This window comes from Anolis sagrei, chromosome 3 (genome assembly GCF_037176765.1).
Source record: "Anolis sagrei isolate rAnoSag1 chromosome 3, rAnoSag1.mat, whole genome shotgun sequence".
In the NCBI taxonomy this organism is placed as follows: domain Eukaryota; kingdom Metazoa; phylum Chordata; class Lepidosauria; order Squamata; family Dactyloidae; genus Anolis; species Anolis sagrei.
Window position 1 is genome coordinate 7,086,169 of NC_090023.1, and position 27,760 is coordinate 7,113,928.

The 27,760-nt window shown below is 42.1% G+C and overlaps 1 protein-coding gene across 2 annotated transcripts in view; it reads left to right on the forward strand.

Moving 5' to 3' along the window:
* Positions 1 to 27,760, forward strand: part of FCHSD2 (FCH and double SH3 domains 2) — a 304,170-nt gene that overhangs the window by 119,095 nt on the left and 157,315 nt on the right. The window lies entirely within an intron of this gene.

The following is a 27,760-nucleotide window of genomic DNA, read 5'->3' on the forward strand; positions in this document are numbered from 1 at the left end:
CAATTTTATGGTTGGGGGGTCACCACAACATGAAGAACCATATTAAGGGGTTATGGCATTAGGAAGGTTGGAAACCACGGATTTATTACCTTCTGTTGTGCCTTCTGTTTCTCTGCATGGGCATTTCACATGATCCATTTGCTTTGCACAAATGGGGAAGTGCCCAGCACTGGACAAGATTCAGAGAAAGCTCCAGCAACCCGGGCTTTTGAATGAGATTTCTATACCAGCTCATTCCCTCTACGTTGAAATTCTGTTGAACATCACTGTTGTAGAACACATGAATTAGTCCACAGCAGAGTTTAGAGCAGATCCCTTTGTTTTAAAGCATACCCACAAAGACGGTCAGCGTTGTCATACCTGCACTGGAGATATTTGGAAAGTGTAGTTGCATTTGTTGCCTATGTTAATAATAAGAAATGTGCAGTCCTTTCTCATTCAAGCAGATATTTTTTGGGTTAGATTTGAGTGTGTTGGATAAAAACCAAAGAATTGCACAATTGTTTCTGCCTGCCTGGTGGGATTTTGGACTTGAACGTTTTGAACAGCAGATCCCTTCTTGCTGTGACATTTGAAACTCAGGGGACTTTGCAGTATTGTGTGTGGGCTGTTTTTGGAATTCAAAGCAAGTCAGAAGTCGTGCATTTCTGCAAACAAAGTCATTTTTTCCCTTTATTGATTTGGGCATTGCATCTGCTCTGAGTTTCTAAGGTTGAAGGTGGAAATTGAACAACTTTCAAGAGTTAGTAAGCTGTAGTTCCCAGCATTCCTTAACAAAGTCTATGCTTGCTAGGACTGCTGAGAGTTATAGTCCAATAAGATAAAAATCAGATGGAGATGTTTACATTTTTATTGGGTTGCTGTAAGGTTTTTGGGTTGTATGGCCATGTTGCAGAAGCATTCTCTCCTGACATTTCACCTGCATCTGTGGCAGACATCCTCAGAGGTTGTGAGGTCTGTTGGAAAATAGGCAAGTAGGGTTTATATATCTGTGGAATGTCCAGGGTGGGAGAAAGCACTCTTGTCTGTTGGAGGTAGGTGTAAATGTCATAGTTTGCTGCCTTGATTAGCATTTAATGGCCTAGCAGTTTCAAGGTGTAGCTTCTTACTTTCTGCTGGAGGAATCCTTTGTTGAGAGGTGATTAGCTGTCCCTGATTGTTTCTTGCCTGGAGTTCCCCTGTTTTTTGCATGTTGTTCTTTATTTACTGTTATTATTTTAGAGGTTTTTTTTAATACTGGTAGCCAGATTTTGTTCATTTTCATAGAATCATAGTGTTGGAAGAGACCTCATGGACCATCCAGTCCAACCCCCTGCCAAGAAGCAGGAATGTTGCATTCAAAGCACCCCTGACAGATGGCCATCTAGCCTCTGTTTAAAAACCTCCAAAGAAGGAGCCTCCATCACACTCTGGGGTAGAGTGTCCACTGCTGAACGGCTCTCACAGTCAGGAAGTTCTTCCTCATGTTCAGATAGAATCTCCTTTCTTGTAGTTTGAAGCCATTGTTTCGTGTCCTAGTCTCCAGGGAAGCAGTAAACAAGCTTGCTCCCTTCTCCTCCCTGTGGCTTCCTCTCACATATTTATACATGGCTATCATATCTCCTCTCAGCCTTCTCTTCTTCAGGCTAAACATGCCCAGCTCCTTAAGCTGCTCCTCATGGGACTTGTTCTCCAGACCCTTGATCATTTTAGTCACCCTCCTCTGGATACATTCCAGCTTGTCAATATCTCTCTTGAATTGTGGTGCCCAGAATTGGACAAAATATTCCAGGTGTGGTCTAACCAAGGAAGAATAGAGCATGGGGAGCATGATTTCCCTAGATCTAGACACTATGCTCCTCTTGATGCAGGCCAAAACCCCATTGGCTTTTTTTTGCCGCCACATCACACTGTTGGCTCATGTTTAACTTGTTGTCCACAAGGACTCCAAGATCTTTTTCACACATACTGCTCTCGAGCCAGTGGTTTATTTATTTATTGTTAATTTATTTCCGGTATTTCTATCCCGTTCCTTCTCAACCCCCGAAGGGAGACTCGGGACAGCTTACATTTGGCAGCAATTCGATGCCACTACATATAACAGAGCAATATAATAACAATTAAAATAATAAGTAAAACATTCATTAAAATAGTAAAAAACAGTATTAATAGCTGTATCATCATTCCAGTCAATTCCAATGGTTTCTTCCTTTATGATGAAATTGCCCACATGCTTGTGGATTTCTGTGGCTTCTCTGTGTAGCCTGACATGGTGGTTGTGAAAGTGATCCAGCATTTCTGTGTTCTCGAATAATATGCTGTGTCCAGGTTGGTTCATCTGTTGCTCTGCTATGGCTGACTTCTCTGGTTGAAGTAGTCTGCAGTGCCTTTCATGTTCCTTGATTGTGTTTGGGCAATGCTGCATTTGATGGTCCTTATGTAGACTTGTCCACAGCTGCATGGGATATGGTAGACTCCTGCAGAGGTGAGAGGATCCCTCTTGTCCTTTGCTGAACGTAGCATTTGTTGGATTTTCTTCGCGGGTCTGTAGATTGTTGGTATGCTGTGTTTCCTTATCAGCTTCCCTCTGCGGTCAGTGGTTCCCTTAATGTATGGCAAGAACACTTTTCCTCTGGGTGGATCTTTCATTTGACTCTCGTGGCTTGTTCTCGTGGCTTGTTTTCGGACATTTTTATTATTTTTCACAGAAAGCCCTTCACAACTGGGAAGATGATGATTGTGAGCCCATTTTTTGCCATCATGGAACATGAAAGAGCTGACTAGTGCTGACCAACTAATTCCTCACAACAGTATTAAAAATAAAAAATGTCACCAGGCAGAAAAACGTTTAGTTCCACTTCCTTATTTTCATTGTCCAGTAATTTCTTTTTATTATTATTTAAAGGGGGGGATTCCCCACTTTTTATTGAGCTAGATTTTGGTCTCACTCAAATTGAAATGCCCATTTTCCATTGCTGCCCTGTATGAGTTGAATGTTGAAACTCACTTCTTACTTCTAAGAAGAATGAGTATTTTAATGTGACAGTTATTTGTATCCGAGTAGAGTAAGATGTTATTCCGGATTTTGGCTGGAAGTGATAGAGTTGTAATCCAATGCAGGTGGAAATCTGGCTTAGAGAGGGCTGCTTTTTGGAATATTCAGGTATTTTAGCAATAGTTATGCTTGAAACCCAACAAATGCCCAGCAAGATCTTTAGACTTCCCGCACTGTGAAGTATAAAACTCTCAGTTTCAAATGCAACTGGCCCCCATCCCAGCCTTGAGGACAGCTTTGTGAGAAGCACAAATCCCTATTTTTTTTCTAAGCACACTGAAATAGTCATGCTGTGGAGCATAATGAAACTGGAAATCTTATTTGGGAGTTTTATGGATTGATGATGGATTCTCAAGTGGCCAGCACAGGGATGGACATTAAAGTTGGCCTTATACCTTTGCAGGTTTAACTTCTGCAGATTTCTGTCAAGGCCACGACTCCCAAATACAGAGTATGTGCAAACAGTCCCAGGTCTAGCTGATTTGTCCACAAAGATATCCAACACTCAGAGGAACAGCAAGAGGGAAATCCAAATTTGTTTTTCCAGGGACAAGGGCCAATTACCAGTAATATTAAAGATATTACACGATACACAATTGGCCCTGGATGAAATGGTGAAAGGGAAGAAGGATGGAAGGAAGGAAGAGAAGAAGGAACAACAGAAGAAGGAAGGAAGGGATGAAGAGTAGGATGAAAGGAAGGGAAGGCTAAAGGAAAGAGAAGGAAAGAAAGACAAAAGGGAAGGAAGGATGGAAGAAGAAAGAGGGAGGAAAGAGGGAAGGATGATAGGGTGGAAGGAAAGGATGGAAGGAGAAAGAGGAAGGGAAGGGAGAGAGGTAAGGAGGATGGAAAGAGATAAGGAACGAAAGACAAAAGGGAGGGAAGGACGAAAGGGTGGAACGGAAGGATGGAAGGAACGAGCAAGTGGGAGAGAGGGAGGGAAGAAAGGACGAAAGGGTGAAAGGGAAGGAGAAAGCGGGAGGAAAGGATGAAGGAAAGATAGGATAGGATGGTGAGAGAGAGGAGGGCCTTATGAAAGAGCCCCAGGGGTCACATCCGGCCCCCTGGCCTGGGTTTGTCCATACCTATGGTCAGTTTCCTCCATATTATGATTCCTCTGGTTAGCTTCCGGTTCACATCAACTACTGAGTCATGCTGAAGGACATCTGTATTTCTGATTGTTCCTGAAAAATCAAGAATCTTAGGATGTATCTACGCTGTACAGTTTGATACCACTTTAATGGGCATGACCCAATGCTATGGAAACACGGGAGCTATAATTTCACAAGATATTTAGCCCCTTCTGGCAAAGAATGCCAGTGCCTCTCCCAAACTACAACTTCCAGGTTTCCATAGCATTGAACGGTGACAGTTAAAGTGACGTCAAGACGTATTAAGTCTACAGTGTGGATGCATGCAGAGAGTTGTCCTTGGCTGAAGAAGTGCAACCCATGTTCCTTGTCATGTTGCATCCAGCCTTCTGAAGATAATGACCAGATGAAGTTCGATATTTATATTTTCTTTTCTCTAATGCTGTCAACACATATAAAAACTGTTTATATTATGTAAAAACTGGTGGAACTGCTCTTCATAACAACAATTGGTTGGACGTTTTTAGTAAATGTGTGATTTCTATCTCAGGATGACCCCCAGTAGATTTCAGGGACAAAATGCTGAATCAGCCAGCTTGAAAAATGTGTTTCCTGGATATTTGACACTGCCGTGGACCTTTAATAACTGTGCTGGTATATGTGGGGAGAGAGCACATTTTGCTGTCATTTTCTCCCTTGATTGTATCTGTGAAGTGAAGTAAAAGAAGAGAATCATAGAATAGCAGAGTTAGAAGAGACCCCAAGGGCTATCTAGTCCAACCCTCTTCTGCCAAGCAGGAAAATATAATCAAAACACTTTCAACAGATGGTCATACAGCCTCTGCATAGTAACTTCCAGAGAAGGAGACTCCACCGGACTCTCAAGCAGCATTTCCCACTGTCATAGAATCATAGAAACATAGAGTTGGAAGAGACCTCGTGAGCCATCCAGTCCACTCCCATTCTGCCAAAAAGCAGGAAAATTGCATTCAAAGCACCCCTGACAGATGGCCATCCAGCCTCTGTTTAAAAGCCTCCAGAAAAGGAGCCGCCACCACACTCTGGGGCAGAGAGTTCCACTGCTGAACAGCTCTCACAGTTAGGAAGTTTTTCCTAATGTTCAGGTGGAATTTCCTTTCTTTCCTGTAGTTTGAAGCCATTGTTCCATTGCGTCCTAGTCTCCAGGGAAGCAGAAAACAAGCTTGCTAACTCCTCCCTATGACTTCCCCTCACATTTTGATATGTGTCCCTCATAATTTATTTTATTTATTTGTTTCCAGCATTTCTATCCAGCATTTCTCAACACCTGAAGGGGGATGCAGGATAGCTTACACGTGGCAACAACTCAATGCCGCAACATATAACAAATGCAATAATATAACAACAAGTAAAACAATAAATAGAACAATAATTAAAACAATTACAACAGTATTGTCAGCCATATCACCATTCCAGTCCGATTCCACATCCAACTTGCTGTTATGCTTGCTGTCCAAAAGCCTGGTCCCAGAACCATGATTTTAATTTCTTCCTAAAAGACAGGAGGGTTGAACCTGATCTTATGTCATTGAGAAGCGAGTTCCGCAGATGGGGGGCCACAGCCGAGAAGGCCCTGTCTCTTGTCCCCGCCAAACGCATTTGCGAAGCTGGCAGGAGCGAAAGCAGGTCCTCCCTGGATGATCTTAAACTGCAAGGCGGGACGTCATGTCTCCTCTCAGCCTCCTATTCTGAAGGCTAAACATTATTTATTTATTTATTTCGAGCAGTTCTACCCTGCCCTTCTCAACCCCTTAAGGGGGACTCAAGGCGGCTTCCAGCCGGCACATATTCGATGCCTACATTTAGACACAATACAATATATATCACAGTAATTATAAATAATTAAAACATTAAATTATTACAATAAAATCTCATAGAAAAAGCCAGCTTGATGGCCATCGTTTCGCCAAGTTCCGTAATTGGTGAGCCATTCAGCTTATCATAGTCCGTTTCCAAAGCTCATTGTCGTCATTTTCCTTGTCAATCTGCTAGATTACCCAAAGGCCTGTTCCCATATCCATGTTTTTAATTTCCTTCTAAAAGAGAGGAGGGATGACAATGATCTAATTTCCCCGGGGAGTGAGTTCCACAGGCGGGGGGCCACCACCGAGAAGGCCCTGTCCTCCTCCCCGCCAGTATCGTTTGTGACAAGGGCGGAGCCGAGAGCAGGGCCCCTCCAGAAGATCTTAAATTCCTAGGCGGGACGTAGAAGGAGATACATTCGGACAGGTACGCCACCACCGAGAAGGCCCTGTCTTCGTCCCCACCAGTCTCATTTGTGACAAGGGCGGAGCCGAGAGCAGGGCCCCTCCAGAAGATCTTAAATTCCTAGGAGATACGTTCGGACGGGTACGCTGGGCCGGAGCTCTTTAAGCCACTCCTCATAGGGCTTGTTCTCCAGACCCTTGATTATTTTTGACATCTTCCAACTTGTCAACACCTTCCTTCAATTGTGGTGTCAAAGAGGAAGGTCTTCCTCATGTTTAGGTGGAATCTCTGGAGCAGCAGAAAACGAACCGGCTCCATCTTCAACATGACACCCTTTACATATAGAAATTTGAGCTAACTGAAGAAGATAGAGGAGTGAAAGGTGAGATCGGTTCCCTCTTCCCATATGGGTGCCCAGGCACACTTGTGTTTCCCCTGCAGCATTCCTCCCTTTCGGAAGCAGGCAGGGAGCGCTCTGGGTTTGTTTTTCCACATGACTGGGGAACAATTGCCGCTTCCACATGGGACCCTTCTCCCATTCCTGGGAAAGGAGTGGGGCATCGTGTCCATTTGCATAATCGTCTTTAGGACTATTGTGGGCGGGCTTTGGATGCGAGTGCGGAGCGGCAGACCGGCCACCTGTCCAGAACAAATGAACTTAGCCTTTGTGCCACAGTTATCTGTGTCTCCACAGTGTTATTTCTGTGTCATGAATAACTTGATTAAAATATTATGAAACCCCGTCGTTCAGTCCGTGTATGTGTTGAGGCTTTAATACCCCACCTCCTCCTTTTTGGGGAATAGAGGAATTTCCTATTTCTGTGAAAGCGCAACGAAAATTTGAAGGCTCCCCCTGTGACATAGTTTTATAACTGCCATTGTGAAATTATCCTCATGAATATTTATCAGGGGTGTGGGAATTGGGGCTGAAGCCCCTTCAAAACTTTAAAATTATTTCTGTAAATACAATACTAATTCTTTGCCATGGAATGTAACTCGATTACAGATGTATTATATAATCAATATATTGTATTAATAGCAACACATGGTTTGTATGACTATAATACACTAGCTGTTCCCTGCCACGCGTTGCTGTGGCCCAGTCTGTTGATCTGGAAAATAAAGAAATGAGAAAGTGTTGGTTTCTAATATAAGTAATTTCTTTATGTTTGTGGGTAAACAGTATTTCTTGCTGTTTCTTTGTCAGTGTTGATGTGGAGAGTGTCTGGTTTGCCTGGAACATGCAACATATCATTGTCCATCTTTAAGGGTCGCTTTCAAATCTATGATACTATATCTGTGTGTGTGTGTGAATCATATCTATCTATCTATATCTATGGCTGTATGGCGCTTTGTCAGGAGGACTTTGATTACATTTTTTGCCCTGATGAAGAGAGTTGGATTGGATGGCCTTAAGTATTTTCTGTTGGTCATGGGGGTTCTGTGTGGGAAGTTTGCCCCGATTCTGTCGTTCGTGGGGTTCAGAATGCTCTTTGATTGTAGGTGAACTGTGAATCCCATTGACCACAACTCCCAAATGTCAAGGTCTATTTCCCCCAAACTCCATCTGTGTTCATATTTGGGCGTATTGAGTGCTTGTGTCAAGTTTGGTCCAGATCCATCATCGTTTGAGTCCACAGTGCTCTCTGGATGTAGGTGAACTACAACTCCCAAACTCAAGATCAGTGCCCACCAAACCCTTCCAGTATTTTCTGTTGGTCATGGGAGTTCAGTGTGCCAAGTTTGGTTCAATTCCATTGTTGATGGAGTTCAGAATGCTCTTTGATTGTAGGTGAACTATAAATTCCAGCAACTACAACTCCCAAATGACAAAATCATAATTTTTTGAGTGATGATCACTCCTTGTGTTGTGAGGATTGCTGTATGTTGGCTCGCCCACTGTGCTTTTATTTCTCTACCATGTTATTTTGCGTTTGTTTATTTTATACTCTATTATGTCATGTATTTTATTTTGATGCTATTATTTGCTTGTTTGTATTTTATTTTGCTGTATTGTAATTTTGGGCTCATGTTAGCTGCCCTGAGTGCCCTTTGGGAAAATGGTGCCAGGGTATAAATAAATAGTATTATTATTATTTGAAACACAACAAGATTAGTCCACAGCACTCTGCTGGCTATTGAATTGGATCACATGTCAGACACTTCCCAAGTGTCTAGGACTATGTGATGTATCAGCGAATGATGCATTCAGATCCCAGTAAGGTGGCCTTTTGCAGCTGGCAGATGGTAATCTTGTCAGCGCCAATTGTTTTAAGTGCAGGCCAAGGTCTTTAGACACTGCACACAGTGTGCTTCAAACTACAAGAAAGGAGATTCCATCTGAACATGAGGAAGAACTTCCTGACTGTGAGAGTTCAGCGGTGGAACTCTCTGCCCTGAAGTGTGGTGGAGGCTCCTTCTTTGGAAGCTTTTAAACAGAGACTGGATGGCCATCTGTCAGGGGTGATTTGAATGCAATATTCCTGCTTCTTGGCAGAATGGGGTTGGACTGGATGGCCCATGAGGTCTCTTCCAACTCTTTGATTCTATGATTCTATGCTGATCACCACTGGGACCACCTTTACTGGTTTGCGCCAGAGTCTTTGTAGTTTGATCTTTAAATCCTCATATCGTGTCAGCTTTTCCAGTTGTTTCTCTGCAATCCTGCTGTCACCTGGGATTGTGACATGGACGATCCGTATTTTGTTTTTTAACATGATCATGAGCTCAGGAGTATTGTGCTCCAAAACTCTGTCTGAATCTAGAAGTCCCAGAGGTGTTTGGTGTGTTCATTCTCTGTAACTCTTTCCGGCTTGTGATCCCACCAAGTAGATGGTATTTGTGGCACAGGTTCCAATGAATCATCTGAGCAACGGTGTTGTGCCTCTGCTTGTAGTCTGTCTGTGCGATCTTCTTGCAGTAGCTAAGGATGTGATCTATTGTTTCATCTGCTTCCTTGCAGAGTCTACACTTGGGATCTGTCGTTGACTTTTCAATTCTAGTTTTGATGACATTGGTTCGAATGGCTTGTTCTTGGGCTGCCAGAATTAGGCTCTCCTTTGTCTCCTTTTTCAGAGTTCCATTTGTGAGCAACATCCATGTTTTTTCTCTGTCAATTTGGCTCTCAATTTTTCCCAGGAACTGTCCATGGAGAGAGAGCCTTCCTTTGCCAGTTTTCTCTTCTGCTCTGGATTGTGTTTTTACAGTATTTAGTCTTTGTCTTTTGCACTTTTACCAGTTTACTACATTGACTTCCCTCAATGTTGGTTCTTGACTCCTTTTACATAATCCGCCAGGGCATGTTTCTCTTCTTCTACCGTTTGTTGTTACTACTACTACTACTACTACTACTACTACTACATTGATTAGATGGTTATCAGATCCAAAATAAGATAAGATGGAAGAACTTTATTTCCAACTCATGGGAGATTAAAAAAGTAGATCACATATTTCATATCTATTAAGTCACCATGGGGGACTTGGTGGCACAGTGTGTTAAACCGCTGAGCTGCTAAACTTGCTAACTGGAAGGTCACAGGTTTGAATCTGGGGAGTGGTGTGAGCTCCCGCTGTTAGCCCCAGCTTCTGCCAACTTAGCAGTTCGCAAACATGCAAATGTGAGTGGGTCAATAGGTATTGCTGAGGTGGGAAGGTAATAGTGCTCCATGCAGTCATGCCAGCCACATGACCTTGGAGGTGTCTACGGAAAATACCGGCTCATCAACTTCGAAATGGAGATGAGCACCAACCCCCAGAGTCGGACACGACTGGACTTAATGCCAGGGGAAAACCTTTACCTTTACCTTAAGCCATCATCATTGAACTAACCTTTACTTGTGTTACACATCCCCTTCTTCCTTTCATTATTTTTATTACGTTTATGTTTTTTTATACCCTACTTTTTCTCTCCACAAAGGAGACTCAAAGTGACTTTAGGTTCTAATATGTACTATTTCTTGAAACCCGTCTTAAGTTTTTAAAAAAATTCCCCACGTATTTATTGGACTGAGAATTCCCCATATACTTATTTGGCTTCCACTTCCCTTTAAGTAATATATGCACCATTTACTCAAATTCCTCTAAGTAAAGAATTCCCCAGGTACTTATCTGGCTGAGGAAGTCAGTTTGTAGAAGTGTGTCAATTCATTTTGTTAATATTTGTGGACAGCGTGTACCGTACAGCCGACAGAGTTTTCATTGCATTAGTGAGATGTATGTACCCTCATTTGGCTGAGAAAGTGTCCGTATAAGATTCAGAAAATGTTCTATTCATCTCCTAAATTGAGAAGCAGCTTCTTGTATGCTTTGCATTTGATTTTTTTATTATTTGGAAGCACTATTGAGACATTAAGTAAAAATACCGATCTAAGAAATGTGCTGTCTTTCATTGTATGGCAACGTATGGCGACTGCATGAATAAGATACCTTCTAGTCCAGTGGTTCTCAACCTGGGGTCCGCAGATGTTTTTGGCCTTCAACTCCCAGAATCCTAACAGCTGGTAAACTGGCTGGGATTTCTGGGATTTGTAGGCCAAAAACATCTGGGGACCCCAGGTTGAGAACCACTGTTCTAGTCCTTCTGTCCTCAACAGCCCTGCTCAGGTCTTGCAGACTCAGCAGCTTCCTTGGTTGCCTCGATGCATCTAGAATAATAATAATAACAACAACAACAACAACAACAACAACAACAACACTTTATTTGTACCCTGCTACCATGAAGGATACTAGAGACAAAGTTGAAGTACTTTGGCCACATCATGAGGAGACAGGAAAGCCTAGAGAAGACAATTATGCTGGGGAAAGTGGAAGGCAAAAGGAAGAGGGGCCGACCAAGGGCAAGATGGATGGATGGTATCCTTGAAGTGACTGGACTGACCTTGAAGGAGCTGGGGGTGGTGACGGCCGACAGTGAGCTCTGGCGTGGGCTGGTCCATGAGGTCAAGAAGAGTCGGAGACGACTGAACGAATGAACAACAACCATCTCCCCAAGGGATTCAGTGTGGCTTACATGAGGCCGAGCCCAAATACAACAATACAAGCAATTAAAATAAAAACATAGACAATAAAATATGCAACAATTAACAATAAGAGAACACACAATTAAAAACAGTGGGAAGGCCAGATGTAAAGTTAAAATTGGAAATGATGCCGGGACATGGGCGAAAAAGTGAAAGTGGCGTTTGTGAAAAACGTACAAACAGACCTAATATGTAAAGTGCTTTGGAGGACAAAGTGCTATGGGATCATTATTCTGGGAAGGCACACTGGAACAACCACGTCTTCAAACTCCTAAAGACTGCCAGAGTTGGGGCCTGCCTGATGTTCTTAGGGAGTGAGTTCCAGAGTCGATGCACTCTTCGTGCTCCCTTGTGCCTTTCCTAGCATTGGGTTGTTGTGGGTTTTTTCGGGCTATATGGCCATGTTCTAGAGGCCATATAGCCCGAAAAAACCTACAACAACCCAGTGATTCCGGCCATGAAAGCCTTCGACAATATTTTTTTTATTGTTGTCTTTTCTAGTGAGTCCTGTCTTTTCATGCTCTGGCCAAAGTAGGACAGCTTTAGGTTAGTCCAAAAAAGATTTCAGACTTCATTTGCTCTAGGACAGTGGTTCTCAACCTGTGGGTCCTCAGATGTTTTGGTCTCCAACTCCCAGAAATCTTAACAGCTGAGATTTCTGGGAGTTGTAGGCCAAATCACCTGGGGAGCCACAGGTTGAGAACCACTGCTCTAGGACCAATTTATTTGTCCTTTTAGAAGACCTCACTATTTGCAGAATGGTGACGGCTGACAGGGAGCTCTGGCAAGGGCTGGTCCTTGAGGTCATGAAGAGTAGGAAGTGACTGAATGAATAAACAACAACAATTCTTGAAATGAAAGTCAAGTAACTGCTTTGGGAGACTGTGAGTGGGCATTTGGACAACATGGCCAGTTCAGTGAAATTGATGGAGGATGATCCTTGCTTCAATGCTGGTGGTCTTTGCTTCTTCTAGGGGTGCTTTGAATGCAATATTCCTGCTTCATGGCAGGGGGTTGGACTGGATGGCCGATGAGGTCTCTTCCAACTCTTCAATTCTATGATTCTATGATTCTTCCAGGACACTGACATTTTTCTACGCGTTTTCTTCCCAAGAGGTTTGCAGGATTTTTTAGAGGCAACGCTAATGGAATATTTGCAGAAATTGTGAGTGACGTTAGTAGACAGTCCATGTGTTGCATGCAAACAACAGCGTTGGGAGGGCAATAGCTTTATAAACAAGCATCTTGGTATCTCTATGAATGTCCCGATCCTCGAACACTCTCTGCTTTATTTGAAAAAATGCTGCACAACCATACACAGAAACTGGAAATACAATGAAATGGTCTTTGGTGCTTAGTGGTGTATCTTGACACTTGAGCATCTTGATTACTTCCTTCATAGCTGCCCTTCCTGATTTTAGTCTTCTGGTTTTGCAACTGCAGCCTCCTTTCTAACAAAAAGCCTAGGAGATCTATGGCTATTTCAACTTCTTCAATGTTTACACACACACACACACACAAAAACAACAACAACGTTTAGGTGACAATGTCTAAATCAAATAATCACACCCCATCTCCCAGATCAGGAACCTGCATTATTTCAGTAGACAAGAATATGCAGAGCTATATGCAAAACTATACTATGATATCATTCTTATTACTTATATATCAGATTCCATAAGAAACACAGATACATCAACTCGTAAAATTTATAGCGAGCTTATCAGATGTACTTTAATCTTTCTAGAATGTACAAACACATATGCGCACATACTTTGGCACAAGTTGGCTCTTTAGTTCGCTTCTTCCTGCCAAAAGTGTGGTATTTACATGCTCCAACCTATAAATATTTGGCGTTATGCCCGCTATACTGTAAGGATCGCTGTATGTTCTCTATTGCATATCAGTTTGTTTTTGCCCTATGGAGGTGGGGGACACAAAACCTATATGCCTCAAGAAGCGAAACATTTATGAAGCAATTTACTTGTAAAATGTGGTATTAAGTGTAAAAAACTTCAGCATTCACTGGTGGTGTGTCACTTTTCTTCTGTTACTGCAAACTTTTTGTTGCCAATGTACAAAGTCAGACCCAAGTTGTCCTATCGCTCAAAAGGAAATTCAACTGTGGGTACGTTAAGCTGTGCTTGACAATAAGAAGATACTAATTATGTTGTTTTTATTGCTTGTTGTGTTTTATGTTGTTTTAATGTCTAAATTGTACTATGATATTATGTATACCGTTTTGTTGGAAACCACCTTGAGTTGCCGATAGGCTGAGAAAGGCGGTATACAAATACAGTAAATAAATAAATTCAAATTCACCTTCTTAAAATTCTTATTAAATGGACATAGACTAAGACACACTTTATCATTTGACAACTACATCTTCTCATGGAACAACATGCATCACACACCACACAGGAGCATCTTTGAAGGGAGAGACCATTACCCTCTCCAGTTAAAACACACGACTTGGGCTTTATATACTAGTAACATTTGAGAGGTACAGTACATACTGTTCTTGACCATTAAGGATTCTGCTCCTTCCAAAATAAATGCTTCTCTAGACATTTTGGAAGGTTCTGATGCAGCCTTCCGTTTCTTTGCGAGAGGTGCCTTTTCAGGGGAACATATGTCACTTGACTCTGTTCTGGCTAAATGATATAATAATAATAATCTTTATTTATATCCCGCCACTATCTCCCCAACGGGGACTTGGGGCAGCTTACATGAGGCCAAGCCCAACAACACATTTTTTAAAAATAAAATAAAACCAAGGTATGAAACAACAACACTACAATACATAAAACATGAGAATACAGTAGAAATAAACAATACAGTAAAAGTCATGCACACTTTACTTACTTACTTTCTTAGGCGATCCCTCGTTGGCCGAGTAGGATAGTCTTCCAGGATCAGAATTCTTGTGAGTCTGTAAGTGACTGTGTGCCCTCTTCTTGATCTGCATCTTCTCCTGCAGTGACGACATCAGTTTCCAGGTGGAAGGTGGTCCCGGTCGGGGTTGGCTTGATGTGCCTTCCTCTTGGCATGTTTCTCTCTTTCACCCTCCATTCATGCCTCTTCAAATTCTGCAGCACTGCTAGTCACAGCTGACCTCCAGCTGGAGCGCTCAAGGGCCAGGGCGTCCCAGTTCTCAGTGTCTATGCCAGAGCTTTTAAGGTTGGCTTTGAGCCCATCTTTCAATCTCTTTTCCTGTCAACCAACATTCTGTTTTTCATTCTTGAGTTCAGAGTAGAGTAACTGCTTTGGGAGACAGTGGTTGGGCATCCGGACAACATGGCCGGTCCAGTGGAGTTGATGGCGGAGGACCATCGCTTGAATGCTGGTGGTCTTCGCTTCTTCCAGCATGCTGAAGTTTGTCCGCCTGTCTTCCCAAGAGATTTGCAGGATTTATTAGGGCTATGTTGGTTTTGTCGTCATGGCTTTTGTAAATTGTCTTTTATATGTTTGTACACCGCCGTGAGTCGCCCTAGGGCTGAGAACGGCGGTTAAGAAATGCATCAAATAAATAAATAATAAATAAATAAATTTTCCGGAGGCAGCGCTGATTGAATCGTTCCAGGAGTTGCATGTGATGTCTGTAAGACAGTCCACGTCTCGCAGGCATAGAGCAGGGTTGGGAGGACAATAGTTTGTAAACAAGCACCTTGGTATCCCTACGGATGTCCCGGTCCTCAAACACTCTCTGTTTCATTCGGAAAAATGCTGCACTTGCAGAGCTCAGGTGGTGTTGTGTTTCGGTGTCGATGTTGACTATGGTAGGGAGATGGCTGCCAAGGTAGCGGAAATGGTCAACATTTTCTAATGTTACACCATTAAGTTGTATCTCTGGCATTGGAAAGAGGTTGGTTGGTGATTGCTGAAACAGTCATTCACAATCTCAGTGACAATAAGCAGGCCACATGTACAGGATAAAATCATAAAAAACCCAGGGTGAGATAGGAATTGTAAGGGAGAGCACATAAAACGGGGGTGTAGAAACAGGCCTTCATACAAGCGTGGGAAGTGTATTGTTGGAATAAACGTTGAGGGGGAACAGCAATGTCTTGTTGTGCGGCTACTCTCCGAAGGTGCAGCGGAAGAGCCAAATTTTGAGGTTCTTCTTAAATGTTTCTAAGGAGGGGGGGTTGCCAAATCTCACCGGACAATGAGTTCCAAAGTTGGGGGCCACAGCGGAGAAGGCTCTCTCCCTTGTTCCCACAAGGTGAGCCTGTGATAGCGGCAGGGGTGAAAGGAGAGCCATGTTTCCCCGAAAATAAGACCCTGTCTTATATTTATTTTTCCTCAAGAAGACACACTGTGGCTTATTTTCAGGGGATGCCTTATTTTTTTTATTAAGTATGATACAGCAATCTGTATTTATGGGATGATCTCTCTGGGCTAAGTCAATTCTGTGTGTTGTCTTATTGTTAATGTTGCATATCTTATTGTCTATGTTTTTTTATTTTAATTGCTTGTATTGCTTGTATTGTTGTTATTATTGTGTGTATTGTTGTATTTGGGCTCGACCTCATGTAAATTGCACCGAGTCCCTTGGGAAGATGGTAGCGGGGTACAAATAAAGTACTATTATTATTATTATTATTATTATTATTATTATTATTATTTCTCTGAATTTTTGTAGCTGTGAATTCTTCCACTAGCAGGGATTAGATGAAATGGGAACTTTGTGTTTCCATGATTCTGGAATCTGCAGTCAACAATCTGTGTGTCTGCTTTCAGAATAAAAGCTGAATTGGAAATTGCATCAAAATATAGTCTGTTTAAAAAAATAGAAGGGACAAACACTGGCCTAAATTCAGTTGTAATTACCAATTAGACTAGATTCAGTGAATGAATGGAACTTACATAAGCATTATCAAGTTCCTATTGAGTTAGTAGGCCAACTGTGATTGAGACTAATTGGATTTAGGCCATTTTTATATAACTTTAATTGAATTAATTTACGGCATTTATGTAACAGTCTTCATATTAATTTAGCAAAAGTTGCCTTAGTAGGAAATGTCACTTTCCTGTGCTTTATTTTAAGAAATCTTACAGCATTGAAAAGAAATCCCATATTTTGTCAAGTAATATTGCCAGTGCTAACAGTTTAAAGTTGCCACCCATAGAAAAAACAAGGAAAATAAGGAAATCTATGCTAGCAGTGTATTCCATCCTTTTGCGACCGCCACCTTTGGAAAGCAAACTGGGTGTCACTGTTTCATCTGTTGCTTTTTTTGAAAAAATCTCTATTCAGTCAGCCTTTTAAAAAAGGATCCTATGGTCAGTTTGGCATGTGGATAAAATCTGAAGTATTTCTGTCTAGCTTTATAGCCGACAAGAATCCTCGCTGACTTTACGACCCTACAACAATATTTTCAAACAGATTTTTCCTCTGCAAATGCGTTGACACCTAGCAATTCCTGGGTGTTTCAGCTTGTTACCTTTAGGAAAGTGAATGCAAACACATCTGCAGTGGTTACAAGTCTGCTGGGTATTCAGCAACGCAGGAAGCACAAAGGAGGCCTTTTCTATTTTGAGGGAACATCTTGGTTGCATTGGCCAGAGCCCTTTGAAAAGGAATCTGTTTAAAGTGGCTCAGCTCTCGCTTCAGACTGACATAGTTCAAATACTTGCGTTATTACTGTATATTTTTAAACACGACCACTACGAGCATGCGAACTAAAAGGGACTCTGAGTCTTGACAAGTTTTTTTGTTTGAAGAGGAGCTGAAAATCCTGGAGGAGCAGACCCCTTCACAGCTTGGATTATATGTATTTATTTAGGGGCGTGGGGAAGGAAATCAAACTAGCAGAACTGGTGAAGAAATGAAAACCTTGCCCAAATGATTAAAGGCATGAACCTTTTCAGTGTAAAACTGGATGCTAAAAAAAGCACAAATTGTCACTATACAACTTCTGTCATGCCTTGTGGCCATACTGGCTAGAAAATATGAGAGTTTTAGTCCATTGACTTTTTGAGGCATCTTATTTTTGGAGGAAGGTGATAACTCCTGCTAGTAGGTCAGGAAAGTTTCTGTTTCTGGAGTGACCAGCTTCCTACAGATGTACTGTATTGTTGCAACCCAGATCAGGAAATGAGTCCATAAGATTAATCCACCACACTTGACTGTGGGAAAAAACAATCCTTTTTTATTTATGAAAAATGGTTACAAAATAGAGGAAAATACAAAGTCAAAAAGCCACAGTAAAACTCAGCAGTCAGGAATATCTCAGAACTAGATCAAAATTCCAAAAGCAATACTATCACAATCTGGAACCTGTTAGCATTTCACTAACCGTACTTGGAAACTAGAAGCCTCTGGGAATGCAGGCCATGGGACATGGGAAATCTGCCAAGGTATTGCCTCAGTCTAAACGATGCTTGATCTAACGAGACGGCCCGGGGAGAGACACTTTAAACTAAAGAAACTGTTTCGGGACACGCCTCCAGACCTTGAAGCCTGTGCCTCCCTTTCCTTTAATCTGCTTGACCTTCGCAGACTCTGCGATTCACTCCTGTTTTTCCAAATCTGTCCTTTTCTATCCTCATTAAAAAAAGGCAGGTGCTAGCTCCTCTGGAGAGCTATCACCGCCTGAATCTGAAACATTCTCATCAGGCTGTGCAGTTTCACTTTCCAAGCCACTGACCTCAGAATCAACAGTTTCCAAACCATCAGGGAAAAATACATGTTCAGTAGCCTGTTCAGTTGCATCAGGAAATATAATCAGAGAATCAGGTTCAGGTTCACACACAGGCTGAACCCCAACACGTATGACCAGATGCAAGAGTGAGTTGGACACAGTTCATTTTGTGAGGAGGAAGTCATTTCAAGTCCTAATCTGTTTCTCAAGTAAAGAAATAGATTGAGAGTTAAAGTTACCAGCTTCCTTGGCATTAGTATAAGGCAGTGGTTTCCATCCTGTGGTCCATTAACCACCAGCAGTCCACAGTGTCCTCACCGTTACTGCACCATTGCTGCACCAGGATTGTGGCGCAGCTGGCTGAGTGTCAGCTGCATTAAGATCACTTCTGACCGAAAGGTCATGAGTTCGAAACCAGCCTGGGTCGTAATGAGCGTCTGACCAGTTGTGTAGCTTGTTGTCGACCTTTGCAACCCAAAAGACAGTTGCATCTGTCAAGTAGGAAAATTAGGTACCACCTATGTGTGGGGAGGCTAATTTAACAAATATGCGAGGCCATAAAAAGACTTCAGCAAAGCACTCCAGCAAAAGCATGTGGGGAATGCAGAAGTACTTCATCAGTGTTGCAGATGGACAATGAAAGCGACAGTTCCCCTGGCGCCCAGAAAAGTTAAATAGCCTCTGACTGTCTGTCTATATCTGTTGTGTGTCTTTGGCACTGAATGTTTGCCATATATGTGTACATTGTAATCCGCCCTGAGTCCCCTGTGGGGTGAGAAGGGCAGAATATAAATACTATAAATAAATAAATACAAGTACGATTGGTCTTGCGAAACCCTGTTATAGTGCTGAGGCTTATTAAATATAGCTTTCTGTTGACGAGCAGATTGCGACTACTCGATGGCATATATTCTGTATCAGAAACCAGAACTGATATGGTCTACCCAATGCAATTTTCTGTATCAGCACCCCAAATAACCAAACTGAATCTAAATTTGACCAAACACTGCTTCGTAACCCTTTTTGGTACTAATGTTGGAGAATTGTTCCTGTTGGAGAATTGTTCCTGGTTTGGGAACCACTTTTTTCATATCAGGAGAGACTCGAAAAACTGCAAGTCACTTTCAGTGTGAGAGAATTGGCGATCTGCAAGGACATTGCCCAGGGGACGCCCGGATGTTTGATGTTTTTTGCCATCCTTGTGGGAGGCTTCTCTCATGCCCTCACATGGGGAGCTAGAGCTCACAGAGGGAGCTCAGCCCATTTTCCCCAGATTTGAACTGCTGACCCATCGGTCAGCAGTCCTGACAGCACAAGGGTTTAACCCATTAACCCACCAAGGGCTCCTGGGAACCACTGATATAAGGTGAAACCTTTGGCATTGTTTTCCTTCCGTCTGTTCTGATTTGCAGTGCCTTTTAATGTTCTGAGTTCTCCGAGTGAACAACTGCTAAAATAACCACAAGTGCAGTAGCTAAACAAGAATGCCTTTTCTGTGGTATGAATTCCTTTTAAAATATTATTTTACCATCTCCCACATAGTTGTTATTCACCTGCATTAGTAACTGGACTACAAATGGCTCTGTATCTCCTATCCATAAAAGCGGAAGGCTGCATGTGATGAATATTGATCAATCAAAAGGGTATTTCTGAAGGATGTAGAAAATAACCTGTAATTCTGCAGAAGAGTGTCTTTCCAGAGAGAGATAACATGAAATGTATAGGGCTCAGTTTGACCGCGCACAATGCATTTTGTAAGTAGGACATATACTGGTGAGTTCTGGAACCATTTGAGGCACTTTGAAGTATCAATATCTGTCTCAAAGCCTGGCATTTACCATACATTCAGAGTAGGAGAGACCACAAATCAAAATGAAAGGATAATCCAGTCAGAAAGCAAACAAAAGTGAATCAGGAGGGCAGTTAGGAGTGAAAACAGAGGGAAATAATGTAGAGTGGGTCCTTGGTGTCCACTCAAGTTTAGTTTCTGGATCCTCATGGATACCAAAATATATGGATGTTCAAGTCCTATTATATACAGTGGTGTCCTTTGTATAAATTGTCAAAACCAAGGTGGGTTTTTTTTGTACTTTTAAGAATATTTTCAAGCTGCGAAGAGGGTTGAATGCAGAATCCATGTATATGAATATATACCTAAAAGAATGATAAAATTCCAGGGCAATGTAAAAGAGAAGCTATGTGAAGTCCCTTTCTTAGATGAATACAGCTAGTCTGCTTTGAAGGCAAAAACAGTAGTGGAAACATCCAAATGGAAGAGGTGTAACTGTGTAAAAGGGAAGAGAGCATGATTCAGCTTCCCTGGCTGCCTCATTCACCACAACTCGGTCCCCTGATCCTGACACATCCTTCTGGATAGTTGGACTTCATCTCTGTGCCATCATCTCTTTTAATAGTGAGGAAGTACATTTTTAACAGCACGTTTAACAATGAAAACAAGAGCAGGTTAAATTCCTACCTAGAACACCTGATCCATGGCTAACAACTTCTTTCTCAAAGTCTTTAGAACCATTTAATGTATTGGAAGCATGTATCTAACACTCCTTAGCCTGGTAGTGCTCCCAAGATTATGTGCCTTTTAAACATGTCATGGTTTGGATTAAGTTCTTGTGGGTTTTTTCGGGCTATATGGCCATGTTCTAGAGGCATTTCTCCTGACGTTTCGCCTGCATCTATGGCAAGCATCCTCAGGCGAAACGTCAGGAGAAATGCCTCTAGAACATGGCCATATAGCCCGAAAAAACCCACAAGAACTTAGTGATTCCAGCCATGAAAGCCTTCGACAATACATGGTTTGGATTGTAAGTCAATTGTTTAGAGCAGCGTTTCTCAACCTGGGAATCATGACCCCTGCGGGGGTTGCGAGGGGTTTTTGGAAGGGTCGCCAAAGACCATCAGAAAAATAGACCTTGACGTTTGGGAGTTGCAGTTGCTGGGATTTTATATTTCACCTACAATCAGATCATCCGGAGTTTCGGGGTACGATGTCACCTGTACGCAGATGATGTCCAACTCTGTCACTCCTTTCCACCTTCTACTAAGGAGGCTGTTGAGGTCCTGAACCGGTGCTTGGCCGCTGTAACGGTCTGGATGAGGGCAAAAAATTGAAATTGAATCCAGACAAGACAGAGGTACTCCTGGTTAGTCGTAAGGCCGAACAGGGCATAGGGTTACAGCCTGTGTTAGACGGGGTTACACTCCCCCTGAAGACGCAGGTTCGCAGCTTGGGTGTGATCCTGGACTCATCGCTGAACCTGGAACCTCAGGTTTCAGCGGTGACCAGGGGAGTATTCTCACAGTTAAAACTTGTGCGCCAGCTGCGCCCGTACCTTGGTAAGTCTGACTTGGCCACGGTAGTCCATGCTCTAGTCACATCCCGTATAGACTACTGCAACGCTCTCTACGTGGGGTTGCCTCTGAAGACCGCTCGGAAGCTTCAAATGGTCCAACGCTCGGCAGCCAGGATGCTAACAGGAGCGGCACTCAGGGAGCATACAACTCCTCTGTTGCACCAGCTCCACTGGCTGCCAATTTGCTACCGAGCACAATTCAGAGTGCTGGCATTGGCCTTTAAAGCCCTAAACGGTTCTGGCCCGACTTACCTGTCCGAACGTATCTCCTCCTATGAACCAGTTAGGATGTTAAGATCGTCTGGGGAGGCCCTGCTCTCGGTCCCGCCGGCCTCACAAGTGCGCCTGGCGGGGACGAGAGATAGGGCCTTCTCAGCGGTGGCCCCCCGGCTGTGGAATGCTCTCCCTGCAGATATTAGATCGGCCCCCTCCTTGCTGGTATTCCGGAGGAAATTGAAGACCTGGATGTTCGAACAGGCATTTGGCTAAGCAGTGTGACAGATTGATTATTGGAACACGGAATAATGGATAACGAGATTGGATACTGATTCTAGTGATGAGACCTGATGGATTTGCAATACTGATGTAATTTTGTATTGATGCTTTGTTTTTTTGATTGTGATACTGTTGTTTTAAATGCTTATTAACTGTACTATATATACTGTTGAATTGTTGTAAACTGCTCCGAGTCACCTAAGGGCTGAGAGGAGCGGTATACAAGCGAAGTAAATAAATAAATAAATAAATCAAAGTGCATTCTGAACCCCACCAATGATCGAATTGGGCCAGACTTCCCACACAGAACCCCCATGCCACTGACACGAGCCTTCCTCCATCCTCACACGCTCACCCTCGCCTGCACATGCATTCTGCCTTGTACCAAGCACACCTGCACTCCCCTCCCTGCTTGGAGTCTCAGAAACAACCCTCTCCTTGGCTAAGAGGCTGGCCAATCACAGCAGGGTAGGGCTTTTTGGTGGGAAGATTCGCCATCTGTTTCCAAAAAGGAAGAGAAGGACAGGCAGAGAGATCTTCAGCCTTCTCTGCCAAAGGGGTTCCAAAGACCATCAGAAATATATGTTTCCCCAACTCTACCAGTGTTCATATTTGGACATATTGAGTATTCGTGCCAAGTTTGGCCCAGATCCATCATTGTTTGAGTCCACGGTGCTCTCTGTATGTGGGTGAACTACAACTCCAAAACTCAAGGTCAATGCCCACCAAACTCTTCTAGTATTTTCTGTTGGTCATGGGAGTTCTGTGTGCCAAGTTTGGTTCAATTCCATCGTTGGTGGAGTTCAGAATTCTTTTTGATTGTAGGTGAACTATAAATCCCATCAATTACAATTCCCAAAAGACAAAATCACTTTCCCCCTTCAACCCCACCAGTATACAAATTTGGACGTATCGGGCGTTTGTGCCAAATTTGGTCCAGGGAATGAACATACGTCCTGCATAGCAGATATTTACATTATGATTCATAACAGTAGCAAAATTACAGTTATGAAGTAGCAACGAAAATAATTGGATGGTTGAGGGTCACCAGAACATGAGGAATTGTATTAAGGGGTAGTGGCATTAGGAAGGTTGGGAAACAATGGTCTAGAGTGCAGAAAGTCTCGAGTATTTCCATTGTATTGTATTTTCAATGGCATTGAAGGTTGGAAGAGACTTGTCCCTGAGAGTTGGAAAGCTGCAGCCAAATGTGTCTTTCTATATTTGGAGGTCACCAGTGCATTTCACTTCTCTTCCTTTTCTGAGCACTTTGGGAATACGAGAGTCGAGCTAGTTGTTGTCATATAGCACCATATTTTGGGAATGAATGGCCTCTGAACATCTCCCTGACTCTTGGCCTGGTGGCTGGAGCACCACGGGTTCCTGTTTCTGCTTAACATATATTTTGAGTTTTGCATGTCATTTGCTTGCCTGTTTACTCAGTTGGGTGTGACCCTTTCCAGGCTCATTATAGTTTTCCTTGTTTTGTGTTATTCTGAGTATTAGAATTCAGTCCACGGCTGACAAATCACTCATAATTCCCCTCCAGATCCTTATGGTCTTCCATTGCTTTCCTCCGTCAGAGTGGAAACTACCTGATCAGTTCCATCCTCTCTGCTTTCTGTTTTTAATCGGTTTTTAATCCTTATGACGAACCATCCTCTTATTCCAACACAGAAAAGCTTACTTGTGCATCTGTGGTAATGAGGGATTTGGTTCTTTAGATTCCCTCCTTCAAAAGTGGTTCAATATCTGGCTGGTGTCTTGATTTTCATTGATTTTCACTGCAGAACAAAGCATTTGTCTCAGCTCCAATTTCCTTGTCATCTCTCAATAAGTCTTTATACTTTAGGTGCCTAATAGTCCAAGCACCTTTCTGGCTGATTTCTTGATCTCAATGCATTAAAATGAATTGATTATTTAGTCATTTTATACCTATGAGCCTCATTTTTGTGCCTGCCTTGTTACCGACTTATTTATTGTTTTATCCTTTCCAAAAAAGGCAAAAAAATTCCATGTTTTTAAAGGAAATTCCTTTCAGTAACATGTCTCAGGAAATAGACAGCAAACATGGCTCTAAACCTGTAAATAAAGCTTTACTTCTCCCTCAGATATATATTAATAAAAAGTTTTCTGTTTTATTTGGAATGCATCCAATGATTTATCCCTCAACAAAATGGTTAAGTTGTCAATTTCTGTTACTTCCCACATCTTCCCATAATAGTCATTAGTTCACAGAGGATTTGAAAACATATTTTGTCACATCGTAACAAAAATATCTTACATTATAGCATCAATTTTTTGTTAGTCTTTAAGGTGCTACAAAATACTGTTTATCTTCCCATGCTTTCTTTGTTGTTCATGCTTCTGCAAAACACACTTAGAAGCGCCAGAGTTCCTTCTCCTAAAAGCTTGTATCTCATTTTTGCAGTGTTTGTTAGCCATTATTTTTTCTTTAGACCAAAAGCATTGAAAAATGCTCTCCACTTTGTATAAAATGTATTCTTTTTTATATATATAACTAGCGGTCCCCTGCCACATGTTGCTGTGGCCCAGTCTGATGATCTGGAAAATAAAGTCATGAGAAAGTGTTGGTTTCTAATATATGTAATTTCTTTATCCTTGTGATGATGTAGAGCAGGAGTCCTCAAACTAAGGCCCGGGGGCCAGATACGGCCCTCCAAAGTCATTTACCCAGCCCTCACTCAGGCTCAACCTAAGTCTGAAACGACTTGAAAGAACACAACAACAATCCTATCTCATCAGCCAAAAGCAGGCCCACACTTTCCATTGAAATACTAATAAGTTTGTATTTGTTAAAATTGTCTTCATTTTAATTAATGTATTGTTTTAAGTGGTTTTTTTGCACTAAAAATAAGGTACGTGCAGTGTGCATAAAAATTCATTCATGCTTTTTTTCAAATCATAATCCGACCCTCCAACAGTTCGAGACTCTGCGACCTGGCCCTCTGTTTAAAAAGTTTGAGGACCCCTGATGTAGAGATTGTCTGGTTGGCCTACTCTGGAGCATGCAACATAGAATTGTCTTTGTTTAGGGCTCCCTTTCTAATGTATGATACTACAGTATATCTGTGCGTGTGTGAGTCATATATATCTATATCTATATCTATGGCTGGCTCTTTGTCAGGAGGGCTTTGATTACGTTTTCTTGCCCTGATGAAGGGAGTTGGATTGGATGGCCTTAAGTATTTTCTGTTGGTTATGGGGGTTCTGTGTGGGAAGTTTGCCCCCATTCCATCGTTCGTGGGGTTCAGAATGCTCTTTGGTTGTAGGTGAACTGTGAATCCCAGTGACTACAACTCCCAAATGTCAAGGCCTATTTTCCCCCAAACTCCATCTGTGTTAATATTTGAGCATATGGAATATTTGTGCCAAGTTTGATCCAGATCCATTATTGTTTGAGTCCACAGAGCTCTCTGGGTGTAGGTAAATTCTAACTCTATAACTCAAGGTGAATACCCACCAAACCCAGTATTTTCTGTTGGTTGTTGGACTTCTGTGTGCCAAGTTTGGTTCAATTCTATCGTTAGTGGAGTTTGGAATGCTCTTTGATTGTAGGTGAACTATAAATCCCAACAACTACAACTCCCAAATGACAAAAATCAATTTTTTGAGTGATGGTCACTCATTGGGTTGTTAGGCGTATTCTGTCCAAATTTGGTGCCAATTCGTCCAGTGGTTTTTGAGTTATGTTAATCTCACAAACGAACATTACATTTTTATTTTTATAGATTTTTATTGAACAAAAACAATATATTGTCAAAGCTTTCATGGCTGGAATCACTAGGTTGTTGTAGGTTTTTTGTGCTATGTGGCCATGTTCTAGAGGTATTATCTCCTGATGTTTTGCCTGCATCTATGGCAAGCAACCTCACAACCTCTGGGGATGCTTGCCATAGATGCAGGCAAAACGTCAGGAGAGAATGCTTCTAGAACATGGCCATATAGCCCGAAAAAACCTACAACAATCCAAAAACAATGTAGTTTACAATACATTAAAATTGAATTAAGAAAAATAAGAAGAAAGAGGAAGAAGAGAAAAGAGGGCTAAATAAAAAGGAGAAAATAAAAATTTTAAAAGTATGTTCAACTTCCATGTTATCCTCGGTAGTTGTATCTCATCTCTCTCCAGTAAGTTAACAAAAAATAGTCCAATTTCTCCCCCCTTGTCTCATATAGCTTCTTGTGACCCTTTCTTAGTCCCATTTTTCTTTGCTAAATTACAAGTTCCATCTTAGACTGTTTGAGGTAATCTTTGACCAGATTACTTAAAACAGACATCCAATATGTCAGTCTGCCCATGCTCATTATCTCCAAGACCTTATTCTGCCATTCTTCTCCTGTATTCTTAATGTGATTGCGATTAACATCATAGGAAGACTCTTGAAATAACATTTGGAAGACTTAGAATCATAGAATCTTAGAATTGGAAGAGACCTTGTTTGCCATCCAGTCCAAACCCGTGCCAAGAAGCAGGAAAATTGAATTCAAAGCACCCCCAACAGAGGCCATCCAGCCTCTGTTTCAAAGCCTCCAAAGAAGGGGCCTCCACCACACTCTGAGGCAGAGAGTTCCACTGCTAAATAGGTTTTACAGTCAGGAAGGTAGAATCTCCTTTCCTGTAGTTTGAAGCCTGTAGTACAGTGGTTCTCAACCTTCCTAATGCTGCGACCCCTTAGCACAAGTTCTCATGTTGTGGTGACCCTCAACCATAATATTATTTTCGTTGCTACTTCACAACTGTAATTTTGCTACTGTTATGAATGGTAATCTAAATATCTTATATGCAGGATGTATTTTCAGTCACTGGACCAAATTTGGCACAAATACCCAATACTCCCAAATTTGAATACTGGTGAGGTTGGGGGTGATTGATTTGGTCATTTGGTAATGCTGGAGTTGCTGGGATATATAGTTCACCTAAAATCAAAGAGCCTTCTGAACTCCACCAATGAGGGAACTGAATCAAACTGGGCACACAGAATTCCCATGACCAAGAGAAAATACTGGGAAGGTCTGGTGGACATTGACCTTGAGTTTTTTTTGGAGGTGAGGTTCACCTACATCCAGAGAACACTGTGGACTCAAGCAATGACGGATCTGGATCAAACCTGGCACAAATACTCAATATGCCCAAATGTGAACACTGGTAGAGTTTGGAGAAAGTAGACCTTGCCATTTGGGAGTTGTAATTGTTGGGATTTATAGTTCACCCACAATGAAATAGCATTCTGAACCCCACCGATAGAATTGGACCAAACTTTCCACACAGAACCCCCATGACCAACAGAAAATACTATGCTTTCTGATGGTCTTTGGCGACCCCTCTGACACCCCCTCGCGACCCCCATGGGGGTCGCGACCCCCAGGTTGAGAAACACTGCTGTAGTAGAATATACTTAAGTATATTCTATATTATTCAGCTAGTTTACTTGCCCTCCTGGAAATTAGGCACAATCGTCTATGCATTTTTGGCCTTCTGCTCGACTTTGCTTTACTATTCACCAGCAATATATGCCTTCATTTACATATCCATCCTCACCTATTTTTTGAGATGCCAATTGTGTGGATTGTGGTACTGGAAATACCAGCAATGTGGAAAGCATTTTATGCTGTAGGCCTTATACTTGAACTTTTACATCCAGGCCATAAGTCTGAAATGCTCAGTTTTGTCAGGTGCACTTCTAATTGCCACTCACTTGTTGATTTTCATTGTATTTAATCTGGATGGTCATGAACTAAACATGTGTAGAGCAGCAGGAATGTGTGTTTCAAAGTGCTGCTCTAGAAACCTTTTGTATTGCACTGTCAGCCGTCCACATTCACTGGGATTATTGGC